The sequence below is a fragment of the Dermacentor albipictus genome, chromosome 10 (genome assembly GCF_038994185.2).
Source record: "Dermacentor albipictus isolate Rhodes 1998 colony chromosome 10, USDA_Dalb.pri_finalv2, whole genome shotgun sequence".
Classification (NCBI taxonomy): Eukaryota; Metazoa; Arthropoda; class Arachnida; order Ixodida; family Ixodidae; genus Dermacentor; species Dermacentor albipictus.
In genome coordinates, this window is record NC_091830.1 from 90,763,409 (window position 1) to 90,790,357 (window position 26,949).

At 46.4% G+C, this 26,949-nt stretch overlaps 1 protein-coding gene and 1 long non-coding RNA gene across 8 annotated transcripts in view; both read left to right on the plus strand.

Moving 5' to 3' along the window:
• LOC135918142 (uncharacterized) overlaps positions 1-26,949 on the plus strand; it is a 295,422-nt gene that overhangs the window by 114,512 nt on the left and 153,961 nt on the right. The gene's annotated exons all lie outside the window — the stretch shown is intronic.
• LOC139050700 (uncharacterized) lies at positions 17,592-21,968 on the plus strand. 2 transcript variants are annotated; one of them, XR_011509025.1, is made up of 4 exons: positions 17,592-17,749; positions 18,957-19,010; positions 20,099-20,289; positions 21,633-21,968. It is a non-coding gene; the product is annotated as an uncharacterized lncRNA (long non-coding RNA). The 2 variants fall into 2 exon arrangements; XR_011509026.1 differs by lacking the exon at positions 18,957-19,010.

The window sequence follows — 26,949 nt, forward strand, 5'->3', positions numbered from 1 at the left end:
CGTGTCTCTCACGCTGGATAGCTTGGTTGGCACAGCGCATGTCAACACACATTCGAATGTGCTCGGGGTCATGTGGCTTCGGTACTGCGACAATTGGTGATACCCAGGGGGTTGGTCCTTCAGTCTTTTCGATTATGCCAAGGGACTGTAGCCTTTCGAGCTCTTTTTCCAGTTGCTTTCACATAGAGAAGGGAATGCTTCTGTGAGTTTGGGCTACTGGTTGAACACTGGGGTCAACATGGAGGTGCACCTGGAAGTCCTTTAGACAGCCCACTCCCTTGAAAGAGGTCTGGGTAGGCCATCCTCGGGTCCAGTCTGTTGGTAACATCTCCCACACTATACGTGATCTGGACTAGTCCTAGACGGGAAGCTGCAGAGAAACTGAGCAGTGGTGCACAGTCTCCAGACACAACGTAGAGAGTATCATGGCTGCCGCTCTCCTTGTAGGTCATGACAACATCAAGCTTTCAAAGCAGCGGTAAAGGAGAACTTGCCCCATAAGCAAATACTTTCTTAGATGTCTTGGACAGCGTTCCCTTGCTTAAACAATTTTTTAAGCTGTTCAAACCGACGACAGACACGTGTTGCAGCTGGGTCGCAAGCCCCAAGGGTAGCGTTGGCCTGGCGGCCTGGGGCACAACTGGAAGCATCCGAAGGTCCCGGCAAAGCATGAGTCGACAGCTAACAGAACAACTTGTTTATTCTAGCATCGCAAAACAGCGGCCGGTCAGGTCGACCGAGGTGGATAGACGGGAGAGCACACTACTCCACGGAAGAATTCGGAGCCTCTTACTTGGTGTCCGGGGACAGCTGCTTTTGTACTCTCAGAGGTGAGGGCAAGAAGGAACGACTCCGTCTGAGGCCACGTGACGGCGGGGCACGGACACGCTGAGAGACACGTTGAGGCAAGAAGGTGACGCATCCGCCGGGCCGGCGCCGGTCAGACCTCCTCGCTTCACACTTGGGGAGCTCCTCTCCCCGGCTGCCGCGCTTTGACAAGCGTGGGCACCAACATGCACACACACACACGCACACTTGAAGACACGTGGCATTGAAACATGCCTGGACGCGCTTGGCGGTGAGGCATTGCGGCGGCGCGGAACGGGACAAAATGTCCGCCGCTTTGAACGAAGCCGCGGCGTCCGTTGCATCCGCGCCGGCTATACCGCGCGTCTTGGCGAAACGTAACAGACCGCCCCGCCGGGGGAAGGAGATCCCGATGGTCAGGGGACTGCATCCGCTGTCCGGAGAGACGTCGCTCGATGATGCTCATAACCGAAGTCGGTCGTCCTTCGGCGTTTCTTGAGCGCAGCGCACAGAGAAGGCGTCGTTCTCACGTTCAGGTTCACACAGGACGCTGCAAAGTGACTTCGGGAGAGTTGCCAGTTTTGTTCTCGTTCCCAGCAAGCGTTAAAACTACGCCGAAACTCAACCGCTCAGTCAGCAAGCACGACACAACCCTCACTAAGCCCTGCCAGGCTCTTTCCCCTTTTTTACTACTGCCTAGGTCCTTACAGTAGTCTAGCAGCACCCAGAACGCGTCCACAAATTGGAAAATTGCACTAGAAAGCACGTCATCACTTTGAAACACTAAACAAAAGCAATATGTTAAAAATCATGCCTCAGGAAGAAAAACATCAGTAACAAACAACTCAGGCTGATTCCTCCGTTAGGGGCTTCGACTTAAGCAATCGGCGTTACCGTTAAGACTCCCCATTTTGTAACGCGCCTCGAAGGAATATTGTTGCAAAGCGAGGCTCCAGTGCAGGAGGCGGCCATTTGTGGAAGAGATGGTCTGCAGCCACTGGAGAGGGCAGTGATCCGTCTCGAAGCATGCGAAGCGAAGATCGCAGCGAGCGACCGTACACAAGCTCAGCTGGCAAAAACGCCGTAGCCGCATGCGGCGCGGTCCTTAATGCAAACCTCACCCCAGGCAGACACAGCCCCCAGTCAGTTTGCTGTTCAAACCACAATGCTCTCAACACGCGCTTCATGAAGGAGTGGAGCTTCTCAACGGAATTCGACTGTGGGTGGTACACTGCGCTGTGTAACAGCTTTACCCCACACCGTTCGAGAAACGTTGTCGTCAAAGCGCTAGTAAACACTGTGCCCTGATCTGATTGGATTTCCACAGGAAAACCAACTCGCGCAAATATGGACAGTATTGCATTGACTATCTCAACCGAGCTGAGTTCTTTAAGGAGCACTGCTTCAGGGAACTTTGTCGCTGGGCAGATCAGAGTCAAAATGTGTCTGTACGCCGTGGTTGTTAACGGCAGAGGTCCCACTGTATCAATAACGAGCCGTCTAAAAGGCTCCGTAATGATAGGTACAAACTTCAACGGCGCCCTCGATTTGTCCCCTGGTTTCCCCACCCACTGGCAGGTGTCACATGTCCTCACAAAGTGGTCTACGTCCCGAAAACACCCTGGCCAATAGTACTTTTGCAAGAGACGGTCCTTAGTTTTCTAAACTCCTAGGTGTCCGGACCACGAACCTCCATGCGACAAGCGCAACAGATCCTGACGGTAGCACTGAGGCACGATCAGCTGATCGAACTCCACTCCCCTGCGGTCTAGATACTTCCGGTACAGGACCCCACCCCTTTCCACAAAACGAGCATTTTTCTTGGCGATACCTTCCTTGACAATGCACAATGCAGCGTATGTTTTGTAGGCTGCCATCCTTTTTTTGCTCGGCTATGAAAGCCGCCCGGCTGACTTTTAGCAACCTATTAAGTCCGTCTGACGTAGGCGCGATGAGCAAATGTGCAGATAGCTCTTCTAACTTTCCCGTATCGGGCATTTCCTCACCGGTATCTGGTGCCTTCAACGCTACAGGCTCAATTTTATTCAGTTCGGACGTGCTGTGAATATCAGCTTGCTGCGCCTCTGACCCTTTCTCATTGTTCGACAACGTTGGCCTCGCAACTACCACCTTTGCAGCGAGCTCCGAACCTTCGATCTGGTTAAGGCCTGAACGCTAGCCTCACCAAACAAAAGCCCCTTCTCGCGCAGGAGGTGATCGGACCTGTTCGAAAATAGATACGGGTACTGGGGGGGGGGACAGCATAGATGACACTGTGGCCTCCATCTCAAGCGCTCCGAAAGGTCCTTCAATAAGCACTTTTGCTACGGGCAGACACACGCTATGAGCTTCCACGGCTTGCTTGATCCATGCGACACACGCTATGAGCTTCCACGGCTTGCTTGATCCATGCGCAGTCGCCCGTGAACATATCGGATTATACGTAAGAGGGGTGAACTACATCCATCGTAGCTGCGGAATCGCGAAGCTCTCGGCACTCTTTCCCGTTCACGAGGAGGTCTCGCACGAAGGCTCGAGAAGCTTCATGTTCTCGTCAGTGCTGCATAATGACAAAAACAAAGCTTTTGTTTTTGTTTCCGGACACTGAGCCGAAAAGTGACCCGGCTTTTGGCACGTAAAACACACGCGCGCGTGCCTCGTCTCGAACCGCTTTCTGCGTTCGGCTGCCGCCGTCTCCTTAGGTTCGGTCGGACTGCTTACACTCGCATCCGCAACTATGGGTGCTCCCCCTTGCTCTCATGGGTGTGAACTTCGGCCTCTCAAACTTGGGACCAAATTCACCCTTTTTGACCGTCCTTAGCTCCGCGAGCACGACGCGTCACAAACTCCTTGGCTAGCTCGGCGGCTTTAGCCACCGTACTAACGTCTGGCCTATCCAAGACCCAGTACCGCACGTTCTCGGGTAACCGACTAGAAAACTGTTCCAGCCCGAAACACTGCAGAACTTTGTCGTGGTCACCAAACGCTTTCTCTTATTTGAGCCACTCCTGCATGTATGACATAAGCCTGTAGGCAAACTCTGTATATGACTCACTTCTGCCTTTCTCATTTTCCCGAAACGTCCGACGGAACGCCTCCGCTGACAGCCTGTACTTTTTTAGCAGACTCGATTTCACTTTGTCGAAATCCTCTGCCTCCTCTCTCTTCAAGCGAGCGACTACGTCGGCCACCTCGCCGGGTAACAAAGTGAGCAAGCGCTGTGGCCACGTTTCCCGAGAGAACCCCTGCTTCTCGCACGTTCGCTCAAAGTTAACCAGGAACAAACCAATGTCCTCTCCAAGCTTAAACAGCCGCATCAGGTCAGTCATTTTGAGCAATACTCGTTCTCCTACACCGTGTGCCTGACTTCCATTACGAGCGCGCTCCATCTCTATCTCGAGACGCTTCATTTCCAAAGCGTGTTGACGGTCGCGCTCTTTTTCTTGTTGCTCACGCTCTTTCTGTTCTTTAAGTTCACGCTTCTGTTTCTCTTTCTGTTCCTTAAGTTCGCGCTCCTGTTTCTCTTCCTTTTCTTTAAGTTCGCGCTCCTGTTTCTCTTTTTGCTCTTTAAGTTCGCGCTCCTGTCTTTTTGCCCTCTCCTCAATGGTCTCAAGGCATTCCGACAGCTCGTCATCCTCAGCTTCTAACTCAAGAATAGCCCTCAGCAGTTCTGGATTTCTGAGTTTGTCTGAGACATCCAGACCCAACTCTCTTGCAAGCTCCAGCAATTTCGGTTTGCGCGAAGACTTGAAATCCATGGCTGCTCTGAATGCTGCTTTCTCTACTGCCTACTATTGCCTTGCCGCAAACTAACCCGGCAGCAATGAGAACCACAATTACCAGCTCTCTTTCTGACACTAACAAAAGCCTGGCAAAACTCAGAAGAAGAAAGTCCCGCACTCACCAAACCTCGCAGCCGAGAATTGAGCGCGGTCGTTCCGCTGCAGGCAACCAGTCATCACACAGGGCTCGTTGCACTGCTCCCGGATGGTCGTTGTGCTGCTCAGCATACAGTCAACTGCATATCTTCGCTGCTGGCCTCCGTTGTCGCGATCTCACCGCTGGCAGACAGTTGTTGCAATCCCAGCACTGCCACCAGTTGTTGCAGCTGGGTCGCAAGCCCCAAGGGTAGCGTTGGCCTGGCGGCCTGGGGCACAACTGGAAGCATCCGAAGGCCCTGGCAAAGCATGAGTCTACAGCTAACAGAACAACATGTTTAATCTAGCATCCCAAAAGAGCGGCCGGTCAGGTCGACCGAAGTGGAGAGACGGGAGAGCACACTACTCCACGGAAGAATTCGGAGCCTCTTACTTGGTGTCCGGGGACAGCTGCTTTTGTACTCTCAGAGGTGAGGGCAAGAAGGAACGACTCCGGCTGAGGCCACGTGACAGCGGGGCACGGACACGCTGACAGACACGTTGAGACAAGAAGGTGACGCATCCGCCGGGCCGGCGCCGGTCAGACCTCCTCGCTTCACACTTGGGGAGCTCCTCTCCCTGGCTGACGCACTTTGACAAGCGTGGGCACTAACATGCACACACACACGCACACTTGAAGAAACATGCCTGGACGCGCTTGGCGGGGAGGCGTTGCGGCGGCGCTGAACGGGCGAAAATGTCAGCCGCTTTGCACGAAGCCCCGGCGTCCGTTGCATCCGCGCCGGCTATACCGCGCGTCGTAGGCGAAACGTAACACACGGTAGCGCCAGTGTCAATTGTAAAGCGGACGTCCTCGCCATCAAGTTTTACGTCCACCTGTGGAGATCCCGTGACTGCGTGACAGTGAGAGGAGGTCATGAAAACGTGTTCATCACTGTCAGGGCTGCTGTCGCGCACGACTGCGTGTACGGCTTTGTGTGCTAAACGACACACACTAGCAAAGTATCCAGTTTTGTGACACGCAGTACACCGTTTGCCGAAAGCGGGGCAACTAGAGCGTCCCTTACTGTGAGGCCATGGTTTTCCGCAGTTGTAGCATGTCGCGTTTGCCCGTTGATGGCGTGGAGGCTCACGAGTCCGTGATGGCTCTTTCCCATGGTGCTTCGGCTGATGAGGTCGCGAGGTGCGCTCGGAGTTTACTGCAAGTGTAGACGCTGACGCCGAGTTTTCCTTACACTGCCAGCTTTCTTGCTCGATCACGGAGATGTCGTGCTCGACCTCTTCAAATAACCTGCCTTGTTTGAGAATTCCTTGCAAGTCGAGGTCATGCTGCATGGCATACCGGCGTAGACGTGTCGACGTTGAAGACAGCAATATTTGATTCTTGAGTTCGGTGTCGTCATCGGCGAAAGCACAGTGCCAAACAAGCTGTCGTAGCCTGGCGTAAAATGCGTCGAGCGACTCGTTTTCCATTTGCTTGGCTTGAAGGAAGCGGTAAACCTCGAAGGTAGTGTTTACTCGGGGTGCGAAATAGTCATCGAGCTTCCTACGTGCTGCGGTGTAGAGATGGGTTGCGTTACTGGAGCCACCGGTGCTTGAAATGGTAGACGCAGCTGCGGCTGCGGGACGATCGGGTAGTGCAAAGTATATGTCATACACTTCTTCCCCCACGTAGTGTAGTAGTATGGCCATCTTCCGGGCATCGGCTGTGATACCGCAGGCTACGATGAAGTTTTCGAAGCGTTTCACCCACTTCAACCACTCGGTGCCGACGTTCTTGGCGTCAGTGGCACGCGCGTCGAAGAAAGGGAACGATGGAAGCATGTTGCGCGCCATACTGCGAAGTAGAAGCTTCGGCAATGTGTGTTGGTATCTTTGTTCTGCTTAAAATCGTTGCTTGACAGCCTTCACGAAGTTCAGACGCATCCTCGTCGCCATTGTAACGTATGGTAGTTCGAGTATTGAGACTGATTACGGCCGATTCTGTTGGGAACACACACACATTTATTTCAACGAAACTGCAGCCATCTTGGAAGCTCCCTTGAACCCCAGGGTTGCCTTCCTTCATTCCAGTGAGTGCCCTACATGGACACTACAGTGCCCACCGTTCCGACGGTGTCAGGCCGCAAACCAGTCAGTCCATAGCGGCGCTAGGTTGGCCACCCGGTCAAGCTAGTCATGTCTCTGGGAGCGGGGTGGCCACCCATGGCCACCCCGCTCCCAGAGACATGACTTCATCAGAGTCAAAGAGATAGAAGACGCTATTTACATAATAAATTCGGACCACCCACGAGGCTTCCGTACTCACTCGCTCACGACTCTCTTCCGTTTGCGGCCATGTAGCCCCGCCGTGAGGTGGCGTTAGCAGAGCAGCACTCGCACCATCTATCGTACTACCCTACAAGCATACCAACAGCCACCGTAAAGCCACGTGACGAAGGCGGGTTACAGGAGACAGGAGCTATGCAGGAAAACAACATATCTGGGGACGCGTGAGGGTCGAGCATCCCCACAGTACAAACTACTAAAAAAATGAGGCGATTTTCAGTGTCAAATCTGCATGATTGAACAGTGCAGCTCACGCACCTTTCTTCCAAGCTACGGTACGAACTAGACCTTTATAGCCCCGAAGATGTAGCATGATTCAGTACTACAGACTAGTATCAAGCGATGAAATTGTATAAAGCGTTAACACGCCGTGGTTGCTCAGTGGCTGTGGTGTTGGGCTGTTGAGCACGAGGTCACGGGTTCGAATGCCGGCCATGGCGGCCGCATATCGATGGGGCGAAATGCGAGAACACCCGTTACTTAGATTTAGGTGCACGTTAAAGATTCCCCTTGGTCGAAGTTTCCGGAGTCCTCTAGTACGGCGTGTCTCATAATCAGAGTGGTTTTGGCACGTAAAACCCCGAAATTAATTTATTGTATACAGCATTCAACATTGAACAGCGCCTATCCCTTGCGTACTGGAACTAGAGTAGCACGAACACAACCAGCGCTGCTTCCAGTGCGAGAGAGCAAACTGCAGCGAGAACCAGCGTGTGTACAGCACAACCCAGTGCGCCCCTGCCTCACGGAAGTGGAAGCAGTGCATCGTCGAGTGTTACCTAGCTTTTATCCAGTGTTCTGTCAGGTGTGGCAGTGACTCGCAGGGACCGCTGGCATCCCCAGTGCAATTCAGTGTCCAAAAGACGCTATTTTCACACTGGAAGACACTGGAAGACGCTCGTTTGAGGAGAATTACAGCAGAAGCATTTCGTCGATCCTCTGGTAAGCGAAATGATGCACTCGGAACTCGTTTTCAGGCTTCGAATGAGCTGATGTAGCCTTAGCGAGCGCAGCTTCCAATGCTGCTGCGCGATCGATAGCTCCTTGATACGTTAGATACGAGTGTCTTTGAATGACGACTCTCAGCAAAGCGTACACAAATGTCTCAAAATGACTTGACAAGAAATGCACGAAACTCGCGTGTTTGTGCCAATGCTCGCAGCTCCGTCACGTACTGTAGTATCGTTTCATGTTCCTTCTGCCGTAGACGGTGAAACTTCGGTCGCTTGTTTGTGACCGGTCATTGAGGGGGCAAATGTTTACGAGGCAGTAGGCACATGTTTCACAGTGACATCGAAGACGGCTTGTCTGGAGCGGCAAGCGACTTCAGGAGCGAATGTGTCTGTGGAGCCATGTCTAACCTACGAACTTAACATGTCATGTGCGTATTGGCTGCTAAGCAGTTTTCATTATCAGGTCAGCCGCCTCAAAGGGGCACATTATCCTCATCATGGGATCATATCTGTTGCAGAAAAAATGCTCAGGCAGCTCAAGGAACCTATCATTGTAGACCAGGGTCGAGCAGGCTCTTCTGGAACTAGGTGCGCTGTCATCCCATATGCTCACGGTACATCTCACAATCTGAAATAGAGTAGCCAAGCGAGCTGGTGTTCGGGTTTTGTTTTCCGCTCCAGAACGTGTTGGTTTAATGTGTGCCATGGTGAATGCTGTACATCGGGTAAGTAAACAGGTGTGCGCAAAAAACAACATGAGCAGAAGCATGTCGGATGTATAAAGAAAGTAGTTTATTCGATTCCCCTGCCGTGTGATTCATCATATGTAGGCCAAACGGGCAGATGTCTGAATGAAACATTGTATCAGCTCGATATAGGATGGAAAACCAGCTCCCCATTCACATTAGTGCTCACTGTAATGCTCACAAGTGCATTCCAGATTTTAAAAGAACCTGTGTTTGAACAGATCTGATGATCAAATGATAAAAGAGATATTGGAAGCGCTTGAAATCAAGACGCGTGGTGATGCTGAATCAGTGAACCCTCAGTTTCTCTACCGACAAAGAAACTGTCGTATTTTGAGAGCGGCGCTTAAAAGCTGTTGTGTATAATGTTTTCGTTGTGCGATGGAGGTGGCGGCACTGTTTTTTTTTCTTGCTGTTCTGATTCTTGGTAGCAGCTATTTATTCCTGTGTCAAGAAAAAAAAATCTCAGTTGTTAGTGCGCCTACGTGGTTGTCCCGTGTCGCCTTCCTTCGTCCGTTGTGTTATTTGGCGCCTTCGTTATAATCATGTATAACCAACTCGCCCACCAGCACGTGTTCAGTGACCCATCAGATAACACGGGGTATGAAAACAGGCCAGAGTGGCACTCGAGTGTGCGATTGGTCTCAGGGCAACAATCTTACATGTCTACATTTAGGACCACCTATTTTTGTCAGAGGTCAGGCTGCTTCTGCCCTAGACTTTTGAAAACCCAAGCCTCTCCTTGTCGGCGTGGTTGAGTGGCGATTATACCACAAATAGCAGCCACATACCGGTCATTTCTGATATTATACGTGCACTAACCTCTTCAGTTTCTAATGCGCGTTCTTTCTTAAACTACTGTAAAGTTCAAAATTTCTAGTGTTCGTCATTGGCTTCTGTGACTGATGCTAGTCTCAGATCGAAAGCATATAACAGTTGTTGTTTTAAAAGGTTCCTCTGATAAATAACATCACACTCGGTAATGTGGGAAGAAGAGGACGCTCATGGTGGCCTTGGAGACGACGAAGAGGAGTTAAGTATTATCGTTTTTCGACACTTGTTGGCTCAGCCATTAAAAGCCATCTGTAAATAGACGCACGTTTTTTCCTTCCTGTAACATCATTAGTGGAGGTGCTAGGTAATCACTTGCGCAAGACGGAGCTCCGCAGCGGACGTAACCTGGCCGCCATGTCATCCGAAGGAGAGAGTTCAACCACGGCCCCGTCGTTGCCACCAACGCTCACCCTGGCCCAGCCTCGCGACCCTGGCATGTTTTCCGGGATTGACAACCTTGAGGTCGATGACTGGTTGCAGAATTACGAACGGGTCAGCGCACACAACAGGTGGGATAACACGCTTATGCTGGCCGATATAATATTCTACCTCGAGAAAACAGCACGGGAGTGGTTTGAAACAAACAAAGAAGTGATTGCGAGTTGGGACCAGTGCCAACAGAAGCTTAGAGGTTTGTTCGGCGAGTCCCTCGGCCGCTAATGTGCTGCGAAGAAGGACCTTGGGATCCGTGTAGAGAGGTCCACTGAATCTTACGTGGCGTATATGCAAGACGTCCTCTCTCTAGCCGCAAAGTGGATAACAATATGGCAGAGGCAGGCAAGGTCAGCCTCATTTGAAAAGGCATCGTGGACGACGCGTTTAACCTGCTTGTTTACAAGAACATAACGGTCAATGAGATCATTAACAAATGTCGCCGCTTTGAAGACGCGAAGAGACACCGCATAGGTTAGCAGTTTACGCGTCTACCTAATAGCGCAGCTTCATCGACGAGCGAAAACATATGTCCACCGCGTGAGCCCACCTCCTGCGAGAACGTCGTACGTATCGTTCGGCGAGAAATCGAAGCACCGTCTCCTGCCACGCCAGTGACGCAGCGCTTTGACGATTCCCAGCCGTTTGTGTCTCTCATTCAGTCGGTCATTCGCCAAGAACTTGCCAGTGCAGGCCTTCCGTCCATCTTCACCGCCAGCCGTCCTGATTTTGCTTCGTCTGCTGCCTCTGCCCGGGTTCACCGGAGCCAATACGGTCCATATCTGAGCTATCGCAAGCCGGCCGAATGGCGCACACATGACGATAGACCCGTCTGTTTTTACTGTGGACGTGTGGGCCACATCTCTCGCCACTGTCAAAGTTCCTAGCCAGCCCACTCTCGACCAAGCTTTCCCGCCTACCGACACTCCCCACTGAATCGTCACCCGCCGTCACTCTCCACCGAGGTTGAAGACGCACCTGACAACGCTCGAGCCACCGCGACCAGCCGCTCGCCATCACCGCATAGTCGCCGCTCCCGTTCGACCCAGCTGTGTCGCTCTCCATCCCAAGCTTACCGTCACCGCTCTCCGACGGGAAACTAACTGGGGCAGCTCCTGGAGGTGACGCTGCTCTAGAAAACCGGCCTGCTGACCTATGCTGACCCTGCCTGCTCATCGGGATGTTCTGGACGTGGACATGGATGGTTTGCCCATTACATCATTCATCGACACTGGCGGCCAAATTTCCATTATGAGTGCAGAGTGTCGAACGCGCTTGAACAAAGAACTTCTCCGACTCGACTGCTCCAGGTCGCCGACGGTGGAACTTCGGCTGTGCTTGAAATGTGTACGGCTCATGTCACTGTCGCCGGTCGCCACAAGTCCGTTTTGTTTGGTGTGCTCGAACGTCGCCCTCACAACATGATACTCGGACTCGACCTTTTGGACACCCATTCTGCTCTGATTGACTGTTCTGCCGGTGTTGTATAACTTGACCTACCCCTACCTGTTCCCGTTGACCTTCCTGCTCAAGCTCCAACTCAGCTTTGTTCCGCGGATTTTATACGCCTGCCATCTTTGCAACAACCTGCATCGCTGTTTTAGCCTGCCCACCTGTACCTGACGGAGACTATGTCCTTACTCCCACGACTAAAGTCCTGCTTTCTCACGTTGTCTCTTTCCCACACACCATCGTTTCTGTGGCGGACAATCAGACATGTCTTCCCATCCTAAATTTTGGACAGTGTCCACAAGTACTTATTCGATTCTTGCCACGTTGTGACCGACACACGAGTGCCACATTTCCGCACTGTCTACAGCGCCATCTTTGACCAATGCCCATTCTGCCTGCGCCTTCTGCATCAGCCCCGACCGACGACTTTACAAAGATAATTGCACCGGACCTCTCAATCCAACAAGCCACAGAGCTCCGTGTCCTCCTGGAGTCCTACACCGAGATAGTCGACCTCAACGATCGCCGTTTCGGTCCAACTACGGTCGTGAAGCATCGTATAAATCCCGGTGATGCAGCACCTGTTCGCCGACGACCATACCGGGTGTCGCCCTCTGAGCGACAAGTTTACCAGAGCGAGGTCTACAAGATGCTTGCCAAAGCGATTATTGAACACTATTCCAGCCCATGGGCTTCCCCTGTTGTTCTCGTAAAAATGAAGTTTAACAGCTGGCGATTCTGCGTTGACTCTCGTCATCTAAACACGATTCCCAAGAAATATGTACATCCACTTCCCCGCATATAATGCTAAATGAATCCCTCATGAGTGGTTCACAAACAGTCTTTGTCTACCAGCTGCATTTGTTTTAGGCTTGGGCTGGCCGCGGCACCACGCACCTCGAATTATTTTTATTCAAACTCTCCTAGATCAGGTAAACGTCCACATTTTTTACTTGACTCCTGTTTTTTGCAACACCAATTCCATCAAACTTACATTCTATGATATTTCCCCTAAAAAGGCAAAAGAACTTAAATTATTGATTTTAGCACATGCAAATCAAAATAGTTATTTCTAATCACGCTTCCCAAGACGAAGAAAAGTGGGAAATTTAAATGTTTTCTGCTACTTCCGATTGGACATTTTCTCTTCATCTCCCAGACATTGTACTAATCTTTTCTAGCAGAATTTCCAGCCATAATTCTAGCGTTCTGTAACGTCAACATATTCCACTCTGTTTGTAATAGATTCTCTTTCTCTGTGCTCCTTCATCGCGTCTTCTGATGACTGCCAGGTTTCGCGAGATTTGAAATCGTTGTATCCCCTCACCCCGCATAGTTTTTATTAGAGTGCTTTGGGCACTATAGCACAAATGCCAGACTATAAAAAAATGGCAGATTTCTTGGCAAAAGCGTCCCTGCATGGCCCAGTCAATGAAATCCTACCGGCACCAGCTTTCATCTTATCGGGTTAGACTTCAGAGGCACATTACGTTGCTGGAATTTCGCGTCCTTTCTTTAACAAACTACTCCGATTTGGATCACTTGGCACTACATCGCAATATAATACTGTGTCAGACATGAGCACTTGAAGTCGCAATCACTAGACAACGCTGCCGAATTTCACTTCTAAATTTTTACCTACACAGCTGCGCCAGTGCCTCAGCAAACTGTCTCTCTAGCGGGGAGCAAAAAACAATTCATCATTTTTAATTTCTTCTCAAATATATTCTGAATTGCTAAATATAAGAATAAAAGCACCAATCTACATTCTAAAATCAGATCTAAATGTACTAAATTTACTATCTTTGGGTGCTTCGACCCTTAGGAACAACAACAGGAAGTTTGGCAATGCCATCGAAGATTTTACTGCAAAGTCAGAAGGAGTTTTACTACAATATAAGAACTTATTGTTTCACGATATTTATATAAATGGATTACACAGGTGTAGTTTTGTTTTCATTTATTCCATCATTGTATTAAAATTATAAACTGTAATATAAGCAATATTTCCCATATGCCTGTTTACGAACACGGTTTACAATTTTCGTTTTTTTAATATATTGATCTACCCACTTTTGGCCAATCCACCCGAGTTTGTACGTGGTACTAACACCTAGTGTCTGCATCTACAGCTTCGTTGCTACAGTGTCAGTCACTGTCAATGAGCAAATATTGTACATAAACCATTTTTGATATCCGCCCATCCCAATATATATATATATATATATATTGTAACGCACAGTTGAGTGACGTTGCTTTAATCAATCTACCTTGGGCGAACTTGTGCCCGACAAAGAGCTAAACGAGAGCCTCGCTAGAACGTCCACAGTCTTTTCGCAAGAGACCCGCACCTCTTCTTCTTCCCTCGTGTCCCGCGCTGATCGCACGTTGCTCCGATTGCGCGTGCCTGGCGGGCCCGTGTTGCCCGCTTCACTGCCGCTATCTTTCGCAGGTAGCAGTAAGCAGCTGGACGGACGCAGGAGGCGGCTGGCGCGTAATTTGAAATCATCTTGCGTCATTGTCCCCCTTCCAAGAGTGCATCGTCCCGACGCGCATACCGAAGGCGGTGGTTTCCAGACTTTCAGGAATTCGCAAAGTTTGTAGGCGGAAGCAGTTATTGCCTGTCGTAGTACGGTTTCATTCGGACGACGTGGACGATTTCTGTTCGATGCCGCCGTCGTGATGAGGTTACTTGACCTTCTGGAGCAACTTCGTAGTTCAATGGACTGATTCGGCGAATTATCCTATACGGGCCAAAATAACGACGAAGAAGCTTCTCTGATAGGCCGCGCATCCGTACGGGAGTCCACACCCATACTTTGTCTCCAGGTGCATACTGGACGTCTCTTCGTCGCAAGTTGTATCGGTCCGCGTCAGTTCGTTGCTGCTGCTGAATGCGGTGTCGCGCCAGCTGCCGTGCTTCTTCAGCTCTTTGTGTGAAGTCGCTGACGTCATTGTCATTTTTGAAGGTCCCATCTACTGGTAGCATTGCATCTAGGGTTGTGGTGACGGTCCGGCCAAAAACGAGTTGGAAAGGTGTCATTTGAGTCGTCTCTTGCACAGCGGTATTGTACGCAAACGTGGCATACGGTAGTATGCTGTCCCATGTTCGGTGCTCCATGTCCACGTACATGGACAACATATCAGTCAGTGTTCGGTTCAGTCGTTCAGTCAGTCCATTTGTCTGCGGATGATATGGGGTGGTTTTTCGGTGGCTCGTGTGCGTCAATTTCATGATGGACTGTGTCAAATGGGCAGTAAAAATGGTTCCTCGGTCCGTGATGAGAACTTTAGGAGCGCCATGCCGTAGTACTATGTTAGTGACGAAAAAATCAGCGACTTCACTGGCCGTTCCCTTGACAAGAGACCCTGTCTCGGCATATCGAGTTAGGTAGTCAGTTGCAACTACGATCCAACGCTTTCCCGATGACGATGTGGGAAAGGGGCCAAGTAAGTCCATTCCCACTTGCGCGAATGGAGTTTCCGGTGGCTGTATCGGTTGTAGGAGGCCTGCTGGCTTGAATGGTGGTATTTTACGTCTTTGGCAGTCCCGGCAGGTTCTTACGTAGTGTTGCACAGAGTTCAATAACTTCGGCCAGTAATACTTCATGCGGATGCGTGCGAATGTTCTGCTCACTCCTAAATGTCCTGCTGATGGATCGTCGTGGCATGCTTCCAATATCTCGAGTCGTAACTTTGAAGGTACGACGAGCAGAAAAGTATCTGCACTACGTTCAAAATGTCTTTTGTACAGGACATTGTTTCGCAGGACGAACGACGACAAGCTGCGGACAAAAGGCCGTAGAATTCAACAGGGTGTCCTTCTAGGTAATCAATGAGCAGGCGTAAATCCGCGTCGGATCGCTGATGCTGAGCCATTTGCGATGTTGTCACAGCTCCTACACTCTAAGAAAAAAGAGAGTAAAAAGTGAGTCACGGCAACTTGACTCTCTTTTTTCTTCTGAAGACCCACTTTTGCGCGAGTAGAGTCAGAAAGAAGAGTCAACATTCCCGCATGGGTCGTTTGACTCCCAATAGCACGCTAAGAGTCATGGAAGATCGCCATTCCTCTGATATTCGAGATGAGTCTGGCGAGAGAAAGATTTTAATGCAGGAGAAGAAATACCAGATAAACTCTTCTGTTTTAGGCAGGCCCTCGGGTTCCTGTCCTGGTTGTAATGCCGTGTATCATTCTTTAATCCGTGTCATGTTCTGCAATTACTTCGAACTCTATATATTGATTTTCCTTGACCATGTTTGTTGATACCTCACACGCTTAAGCGATAGCTGGATTCCCATGATAAGGAAAACTTGGATTTGTCACACTGGATTCTGACCATAAGTAAATCTAAAAAAAAGTATTGGCTACTAAAGAGAGCACAGCAAAGAGATAAGTTCAGTAGGTGCAGTCAACAGTGTCGATTGTAAATGTAATTCCGCGACTTAAATTAAATTTTGAAGATTTAAGTTCCAAAATCAATATTTTGTTATGAGGCGCACGGTAATGGAAAGCTGCAGATTTATTTTCAGCAGCTCGGGTTATTTAACGTGTACGGAATGCACGGTTACGCGCGTTTTCGCATTCTGCCCCGTTGGAATGTGACTGCCGCGGTTGTAATTGGACCCGTCACCTCGAGCTCAGCAGCGCAACACCAAAGCCACTGGGCTACCGCAGTGCGTTGCGTTCCGCGGCCAGAAACAAATATTAGCGCACGCAACACTGCTTTGGAACCCCCTAGAAATATAAAAACAAAAATACAGCAGTTTCGCCCCAATGCTGCACGAACCACTGCACGAACCATTGCTCGAACCAAAGTTCGTTGTTTCATCGGCTGAATAAACTGCAGTAAACATTCGCTTACTCCTTAAATTAGGAAGCACTGGCTCACGCGCGTACGTGCAAACAACAGATCTCACTCAATGACGGCGAACACTCGCTGTCACAGCGTTGGCGTGACGAAGGGCGCGACCGAACGCTTCTGCTGCCTCTTCCGTCAAAGCGTCTCCGCAAAATTGCGTTATCTGAGCGTCCCCCCCCCCTCCCCCCAGCTTTGCGTCCATCGGAAATTATCACCAAAACAGAGCGAGAGTGGCGCAAGACCGGGCTAGAGCAACGGCTAGAGGAGGAGAAGCGCGCTAAACTAGCGCATCCCTCTTCCGGCTTGCGCGCGTTTTATCACGTGACCTCCTATAGATACTTGGGGCGCCCATCGAGCCCGGCTCAGCCTCAAACACTTCCTTTAACGCGCACAGCCAACGGCGCGGGATAGGATCTTATCGCACTTGACTTTATACGAAAGCTCACGGTAACACCGACAGATATATTTCGACGGTTGTGTCCATATAATTGCTATCGCAAAATTCGCAATAAATAGAAATTTTCACTAAGAACCAACCACGCTGCTTCTCCATGTCGGGAGAGAGCGGTGAACGATAGTTCTAGAAAATGTGTTGCTAAATCTCCGCCAAATGACTACGCTCGCATTTGGTGACAACGGCACACAGTCGCAAGAACTTGTGGAGGAAATATCGGAGTTCTGGCAGCCTCAGGTGCACTAGATCATTCAGTAACATGGGCGGCTTTGTAGTTCTACCTCACATCAGAGCAAACTGCACTCGACAGAAATAAAGGGCAGCCGCACCGTTATAGCTAAGCAAATTAAGGACAATTACGCCGCGTCTTCACACTTCGAGCATGCTCCGACAGCCCCCCGATAGATATTTCAAACGTAACCACGCTCGGACGGGCAAATTTTGCTTCTGCCAAGTGAACGTAGCGGGCATTTCAACACGCGTGTTAAATTCATGGCTGTTTCATTCGTGAACATTACTTAAGTGACGTAAAATTATCAGTGAGCAAAACAGTTTTTATTTCAACGCGAGGAAACAAAACCGAAACTAGCGCAACTGTTTTGCTCAGTTGTGCAGATACAAAATGATCCAAAGCTGAAGCCGTCAATATGCCGTCAATAGCATGACGCCATTTTAAAGTTGCGCTGTACAAGGAGGCGTTGCGCTGTATCACGCGCGACTGCGTTGTCGTTGAGTGGTTCTGAAATCGTTGCGTTAGGGGCGACTGCAACCAAGCGTTGCGGCAAGTTACGGTGGGAGCTTCGTAACTTGCGAGGGAGCTCCGTGCTGTGTGATTGCGACGAGGGGACCGCCACCAGCAGCAGCGTATCGCCGATTTCGTCTTTCGGTTTTCACTGCATCTTTCATTGTGATATGGGAAATCGGAACGGACAGAGACGACCAGATGCATACGAACCACTACCAGCGGGGACCTGTGACCTGTGCCATATTTCTCTTAACGTCTCAGGTAAGCATATCAGCTTTTGTTCCGAGTTTACAAACGGCGCGGACTCGGCCCTTCCGGTATGGCTACATTTTGCGCCACGTTTCTCTTGGCAGTTCACAGACGTTTCTTGGGCATGCGTGCGCGTATGTATGCGAAAATACTACTGGCAGACGGAAGCCTCAGGAGAGCATCTGAAATTATTGCAAAGCTGTACTGCCAGGAGAAACACCGTTCTTAACGACTCCGGTGACGAGTGGCCTGTCGCATCGAAAAATCCGTATAATATCAAGTACTGCGTAACTTGAAGTGTAGATACAATACTAGCACCAGTGTGACTTTCGCTGGCGAAGACAGGTAGTCGAAAAGACAGCTTGTGTATTCTGAAGATTTACTAGCGCTTTAGGTATATTACCGCGAATAATAAAAGCGCTACAACGCTGTATGGCAGTGTCAGGCGATGTGGCAGCACAGATATCTTAAGAGCGGTAAAGCGGCTGCATGCACAAGCGAACAGACAGCGCTTTAAAAGCGCTGAAACAGAAAAAAAAATATGTGCATTTGGCTGTAAGTAGAAAACACAAAACACGTTAGCTGACAATCTAAGCCGATGTATAAGGTTATTATTTTTTATGTAATCTTTATTTTCATGGTGGTAAATATTTAAAAGCATGAATTTGCTGCAACCTTTATATAGTAAATCCTACTAGGCGTACAAAACCTGGCTGTGTTATGCACAGAAGTTGTGGTATTCCTACTGGATTTTCTATTTTGAGTCCGGTGTTTTATGAAAAAGAGGGTCTTTTTATTAGTAGTCTTATGTTAGTGCAGATATTTGGCAAGCAGAAATGAATTGATTGCAAATTGGTACCTCCTAGTGATCTGCATGTAAACCCAAGTTTATCCTGTCTTGGCTATTGTAATGTGCATATAACAATTTTAAGTATATACTGCTGTAGTTGGCTTAGTCACTGTCGCATAATTTGTAAAAGTAGAAGGCCATGATTATTTTACTGTTTTCATGCAGAAATACCTTTCTTTCTTGTACCAAGAAACGTTCACAGCATTGAATGAAATGAAGTGTGGTGTATTATTCTACTAATTTAATAAAGGAAATTTCGTCTGCACTGCATCAGAGATTAGTTTACTTTCTTTTACTAAACAATGCATTATCTCCTCTGCTACTGCTGTTCCGTGTATTTTTGTAATTTTGAAATGTACTTTATTTTAGGTATTCAAGAAATGCCAACATCCAGAAGACGCCATTTTATCCAGCACGTTATGGGTGAGACAGATCGTAGCAGGCACTTTCGCATATCTCATTAGCATATGATGCTATTTGTTGTAATTTTTGTGTCCACTTTCCTGGCCTTTATTCATTTCAGCATTATTGTGCAAAGGGTAATACTTTTACATCGAGATAGAGTAATTTTCCAAAGGAGAAACATGGCTGGAGGAGACGGCACACATAAGCCTCCTTTGTCCGTATCTCTATGTTGCGCAGTTACTCATTGTCATTGTCATTACTCATTGTCATAGTCATTGTCTACCAAAAAGCCCAAGTTCTTCATCAGCTACATTTACTAATTCTCCGTTATTACAATTTCATTGATACAACATTGAAAGTACAGAGGTGCACAGGAAGACAGAGACTTGAAATGATGAAGAGCTGTAGAACAAGGAGCATCACTGGAGCCAATGTTTCGACAAAGAGAAGGAGATAAGTTTTCTTGTCAAAACATTAGCTCCAGTAAAATTTCTTGTTCTATCACTATTTATGATTAAAAGACAGCATTATTGCTCTTGCTGCAGTATTATGCATTATGGAATAAAAATTAGCAGGGTTAAATGTCAGGAATGTGAAATTTCTTGTGTATTTTAATGCTACAGGGAAAGCCAGAAAAACAAGATGTAGAGAACCACATTGTTATTTGTCACTACCCAGTTTGGCCAGCTTCATCAAAGCATGCACTTTGTTGCATTATCGACCACTGGAATTCATTAATTGAATTGCTTCGTGATTACTTATATTTAGAGATGCTGAACTTGTTTTAATGCAGCTTAACATAGTGCGTGTAAAAAATATACAATGACATTTTAAGAGGCTTGCAGTTGACTAGCAGATCATTTGATGGTATGAGCTTGGGTTTCCACTGAGCTTCCATGCACAAATCGGATGCACATTCTTTTTTTTCATTGCTTGGATTTTCATAAGCATAAGTACCATTTCTTCTTTGTCGATGTTCTAGTTGTGTTGTAGGACCTAACTGTTTACATTTATTTGTATTGGTATCCATGTTACACAGACAGCTGAATTTTTCTTCTAAATTGTGACATGGTAGGACTAAGAGCATTTGTGCAAATTTGCTGCAGGTACACTCTGGTGGCTCCCGCCCCTGCATCCTACCACCACTGTGTCCTGACTACGTCCACTAGAGAGTTCGAAGCCTTTGGCGGCTCCTGCCACTGCGTCCTGCCACCACCGTGTCCTGACTACGTCCACTATGGAGTTGGCAGCCTTCGTGATGATGCCAAGCAGGCTGGAAGCCGGCAGAAAGATTAAGGTAAATACATGTGATTAAGTGGCAACTTATTGCGTCAAGTGGCTTGTAGCCACTCAGCAATGAAAGAGTTAACTTCAAAGCAGTTTAGACTCCCTGCTATCTGTGCAGGGATGCTCAAGTCCACGCAGTTTGCCTTAGCCGCCAAAAGGCTATGTGGATTACATGAAATGCGCTGCAAATTTTGAAACCAGTAGGAGACCGCTTGTACAATTTCTTTTCTTGCTTAACAAAAAACTGCTCTGATAAAGCTTTAGCAATCTAAAAACAATACAGTGTACACTCATACATGGTAGTGGGCATAAATTTACTAGGACTGCCTCAATAGTAAGTATGCCGATAAACACACCAAAACTTACTTTTTTTGCTAGTTCATCCTCATCTCTGTGCACTGCTGCATAATTTATGTTCCTGAAACCAGTTTTTGCATGCAGCACAACTCCTAAATATGTGCATTACATAAATTTGCAGCTTTTGCTGTAAGCCAGATACATGAAAATAAAGTTAATAGGCCATTTTGTCCATTTTTAATGACCCATAATAAACTGAGCAGTGGCTAATAAGCAGTTCAATTTTTGGTGTAAGGCCTCTCTTTATTGTCCTGAAAAATTTGGCCCCCTTAATGAAGGAACCAATTTTTCTGCTATGCCTTTTATGATGCATAGATTGGTGCATTACACAAAATCTCACTTAGTGCTTGCGCCAGTAAAAAAACTTTTTAAGTTAAGTATTTCTTGAAATTAACATTTGCGCTATATTGAAGGGCCTCCAGTTTTTCAAAAAAAAAATTTCAAGTGGTCGTGTGCCAGGTTGGTACAGCTCGCATGGAATAGCCTACTTACACAAATAGGGAGGGCCATGCCCTCCGTGGTTGCTCAGTGGCTATGGTGTTGGGCTGCTGAGCACGAGGTCGCGTGATCGAACCCCGGCCACGGCGGCCGCATTTCGATACGGTTGAAATGCGAAAACACCCGTGTACTTAGATTTAGGTGCACATTAAAGAACCCCAGGTGGTCGAACTTTCCGGAGTCCTCCACTACGGCGTGCCTCATGATCAGAAAGTGGTTTTAGCAAGTAAAACCCCATAATTTTAAGTTTTTTTAGGGAGGGCGAAGTAAACTTGACTTTGTGTTAAGATACTATTATTGATCTACAAAAGACAAAATGAAACATTCCATCCTATAAGCAGCTCTTCACACTCATTTACACTTTTGCACATTTTTATACCTGAAGTCTGGTGACTTGTGTCTGTTTTCATTATCTGCTATGTGCCGATGGTAAACTTCAGGTTTGCCCTATGGTGAAGAATATTGTGGTGCTTATAGATATCGATCTATGTTTTTCAGGTTGCCTCGAAATTTTACCAAAGCCGTACCACACACTCGGGCCAGGCCTTTTTGCAAACGGCGTATAACCAAGCTCAACGCATGAGTGTCGAGTGAGTCTGGAGATCAAGGCAACCTGCTGTGCAACCAGCATGCAACCTTTGGTGACCCCTCTACATTGTTCCACCTATTTCACAGCTGCACCTCAGCTGCAACTTATCCAAACAGCATCACCAACTGTGGTCACTCATCGAACCATGGATGAATGTTGGGGTGGAGTGATTTGAAGAGACATTCTATTTGTCTCTTCAAATTCTTAGCAAATACTTGTGTTATTATAATTAATATGTGTCTTTAGTGCCTAGTTTTTAGTGGTTCCTTTCTATTAGAATTCTCACCATCGATTCCTGGTATTATAATGTACGTCTTTATGCCCAGTTTTTCGTAGTTGTTTCGTACTTGTGTATGTAATTGATAGGTTCATACTTGTTATACAGAAGGCTAAAATGCAAACTTACAGTATTTTTTTTCTTTCTTTTGATAATCTACAGCACTGCAAAGTGTTCAAGAAATGTAACCTAACATGGGCTCTTGTGCAGGAAAAATTTAAGAGCAATATAAAGTACTTATTTCAAACACCCATTCTTCTTGGAAAAGTCAAGAATATAGGAGCACAAAAAAGAAAATATTAAACTAGAGAAACATGAGTTCCCCTCATAAGTCTGATAATAATGCGACTTCCTTTCACTGCAAAGATACCAGTAATGTACTCGCATACAAGGTTTCAAACAAAAAAGCTATGATGCCCTTGGCATTTCTCAGTGCCTATTTGCCACACTGACGAATGTCAAAGGCATGGTAGGTTTCATGCACACATTGGTTGTGTTACACTTTTGAGTATTGCATTTCTCAAACACAAAGGTTTACAGCAGTGCTTTAAATAGCAAGTGCATCTCCTAATTTATTAGTGCAAGAGTAACAGTACAGATCATGTAAAAATTATTTTACAGACTATATGTCCATGGATGCACGCTTCTGATGACATAGCAGTGATGTGTTCGTGGGATGAATGTCTTTATTTCAGATTTAAATATTGGCTTCCAGGTCTGGGTTAGTCTCCTACACTGAGTAGTCTAGGTCAGAGCCCATTTACTAGAGAAAGTGAATTAAACTAGGAATTATAAACATCAAAAGATCTTGTTTAGGAGACCAATAAGACAATCAGCAAGGTTCTTTGGTTATTCATTTCCAAATTTGTGAGGATATATTTTATGACTGGTTTCAATATTGTGAGAACAAATATTTGTTTATTGTCACACTAGAGTTGGCTGCCCCCATTTGTATACAACCCCTTTACAGGCTAAAAATTCAGTGTGTTACCCTATTTACTCGCATAATGATCGCACTTTTTTGTAAACAAAATTGACTCAAATTCAGGGGTGCGATCATTACGCTGGGTAAATTTCCCGCAAAAAGAAAAAAATATATTATCTGGCATTTACTACGGGATGACAGCAGGTCAACAAATAGGCGGCTGCTGCTGTATGTAGTGCAGGACACGAAAAAAAAATGGTGGCCGCCAGAGCAAGCCGAACGCGTTGAATGCGTTTTTCTTCTCGTGAGTACATTACAGTGCATTCAAACACTTTCTTCCATATTAGTAATGAATAACATCGGCAAGTTTGCGGCAATAACATAGCCATGCCCACTTTGAGGGGACAGATGGGCACGCTTAGCTCTGCCAGTGACATAGGAACACATGGTGGGCATGCTGCGGAAACTGCAGCATTTGTCTTCACCACTATCCTAATGTGGCACGTTTCCGCTAAGGGTGGGCGAATATCTTAGCTGCGTTACAAACATTGGCGAATGAATAGGGTACACTTCTAACCTATCAGTGTAAACGTGGCTGCTATCATTGCCGCACGCGATTTGTTGCGTGCCCACAAGTGCAGATGAGAAGAATCGAAAGACGCCTTTTTTTGTTGTTTTTGTTGACCACAACCATTATAAAGCCTACACATAATAAAGGAAAGTTTGGTTGTAACTTTTTTTTGTCGTAGAAGTGCAGAAAGTGATGAAAGGAATGAAATGGGGCATCTGCTTAAGAAAGTTTTTTGCATGCAGTCTGCTTGGTTTGTCTTGAAGAGTCGTTCGCATAGCAGTCGACAGATGGTAAACGCGATCATTATTAGCTAGATTTGGCACATGACACATCGCTGTGGCAAGTTCGGGGTAAAATCGTTACATGGGAAATAAAAAAAATCGAATTTTGACGACAAAATTTAGGAGTGCGATCATTACGCGAGCGCAGTCATTATGCGAGTAAATACGGTAATAGGCTGTTTTTGGTTTCGTGCACTCTATGTTAAGGGATGCAAATGGTGACATACAACAGAATGCAAAAGTGACTAATGAATTCAAGCAGGGCATGGGGCTTTTTAGGCAGATGCGTGCGTGTGCTATTTATAAAGCTCCCCATGGTATGCCTGAAGGCATTTTCTAACCCTTTGGTAGAATACACTGACACCCCCTTATTAACTCTTCGAAACAACTCTTTTATATATTTGTACTAGAGATTTGAATATACTGTCATTCATAAAGTGTTTTATTAGATTTGAATTGTCATTTATTTTTGTGTAGCTGCTGTTTTTCAGTTATGTCCTACACAGTGGCAAAATATTTTTGTGGGCACTTTCCTGCGTATAAAATTTTCAGAAATAGCTTCATGCTGTATCTTATTTAGCTACTCGTATACTGCAAAGTGGTGATACCTATCCAAACGGCTTGTACGATTACTGGAACTATGCAAAAATATATTAGGCCACATTAAATAATTTTACAGATTGCAATTTCAATTAGATATCAGCATTCTGCATATCTTTAAGAGTACGTATGCCAAATTTCGAAGTATAGAACAACTATAAGTGCATAAGGTTATTCTCATGCTATTGTGAGAAAATGTTTTTGAAGTATATTCAATAGTTTTTTTTCACAATAGCATGAGAAGTATGCAAGATTAGTAGGCAGGCCTCTCTGCCTGCCTACTAATTTTGCATACTTCTAGTAACTTTACATGCTCTTTGAATAGATATCGGCACTTTGCAGTCTACAAAGAGCTGACGTAGCTACAGCACACGGCTTTTTGTGAAAATTTACACAAGAAAGTGCCCGCAAAGATCAGTGTATTTTCCCATTGTGTAGGACATAACTCAAGAAGCAGCTAAAGAAATACTAATGACATATATGACATCTGCATGAAGAACTCTACAATTTGCTCTCTTTTCAAGCCTATAGCACGAATAATAAGACTGTTTCGAGTAATATTCAATCAGCAAAACATGCCCCTTGCTATAGTGACCTACAACATAGAAACGCAAATTGAACGCAAGTCTTTTTGTTGAAGCGACTCTGGGCTGTCTTCCCAAGGGCTTCTGTTAAACACTGAAATTTCCTGCATTTACCAGAAGTGCAATACTCAAATGTTTGTGTATGTGCAATTGGTATTGGCAAACTAACAGAAAAAAAGACAGTTCTGTGAAATGAAGAATTGACTATAACTTTGTTCGACATTTACATTTTGACTCCATATCTTTGTTTTGTGCTTTGTACTGAGTGTTTCAGCAGTGACTGCCGCTAAAAATTGAACATAACTGCTTCATGACAATGTGACAATTTTCGCTAACAGAAATTTATAGCAGTGGCAGGCATTATAATTACCGTACTCAATAACGTCTAGTTTGTAAGAACTCAGACTAGCACCAGTTCCGAGATACACAACCCAAAAAGACATGATCAGATAGGTTTATCTTCCACACAGAATTGTCCCATAAAGCTTACAAAATGTTTTGTGGCTAAGTAATATCTGCAACAGCAAAGCATGTTCCACCAAGTATGGCGATAAATATTTCAGAGCTGTCAGTCTGAGGACTCCTACAAACTAACAATACCTTCAGCACTGACTAGCCTCAATAATAGGATGTCAGCCATTTTGCTGAAATTAATAAAACTTCAATTATTGTGATCTTGTTTACGAAAACATTTGCAATTGTAATTCAGTTCTAGTATCTGTCACTTTTGTAAATATTTTCCAATTAGTTTTTCAGACTACAATTTTTGGTAATAGAGGTATTCATTGCAGAAAGATCTAGTACCTGGCACTTAATAATAAAGGTACTGGTCATCGTAGACTTTCTGTTGCACAGCTGTTTCTCGAAATCTGAAAGGATGTACCCGCCTCCTTATCTTAGCTAGAAACGGAAATCTGTCAGTATGTTTTGTTTAAAATACAGCTGATCAACCCGATAGTTAGGCTGCTTGCCAAATATAAATTATAACGATAATAGTGAAGGACCATAATAACAGAGTGATGCTGACTCATAACTATGTCCAGCTACATCCACGCAGCTGTGCCATACAATGTGCATGTGTTCAGAAGAGCCAAATGCCGCAGAGAGAAAGCAACAGTAACTCATTGTTTGTCATCTTGTTCAAGCAGGTTATGCGCTAGCTGTAATTTATGCTCAGTAAATACATAAATCAGTCATGTCAGGTGTCTTACTTTAGGTTGCAAGTTCGAAGTTCTTGTAATCTTGCTTGTTTTTATTTTGTTTTATTTGTGAGAATGAGTCACTGTGGTTGCCTTCGCACATATTCTCAAAACTGTTTCATCACTGGGAATCGGGAAATTTAATTTGCATATGAAATTCCCAGTTACTAATTTGGTAGGCTTTGAGCTTAATTCTCTTATCTTTTATATGTTTATCTACCAAGTAGTCTTATCGTTCATTGAAACATATCCATGTAATGCAGAGAGGGCACCCAAATTATAAATATCTCTTCTTGCTTTCTACCCTGCTCTGGTGTTTTCAAAACCTAGCATAGGTGCAATGGCCTGTCTGCAGAAAAGTAGTAAAGTGGCTAAATTTAAAGGTCAACAACATAATTAAGATACAAAGCAAAAATATAAGTTCGCAATTGTCCCCCATAACGAGAGTTCTGCTTAGAATTAAAAAAAAAATTGACATCCTGCTGTGGTGTGAGAATTGCTTTGGGTTCCAAGGGGACTACGTAGCACCTGTACTAGTGTATACAAAGCAAAAAAAAAAGATCACTCCAGATTGGAGCGGCAGTGGGAAGTCAAGCACAGATGCTTTATTTCACGCACCATTAATGTGGTTTATCATCTGCTCCTGTTGTATGGGAATGCATACATTGGGAAGACAATCCTTTGCGCCATTGTTACCTTAGCGGGACACCAGAGAAAGGTAGAAATCGAGAACAGGTATTCACACTTGGTTGCCCACAGTGTGTTATTTGGATGTGTTTCACTCTACAA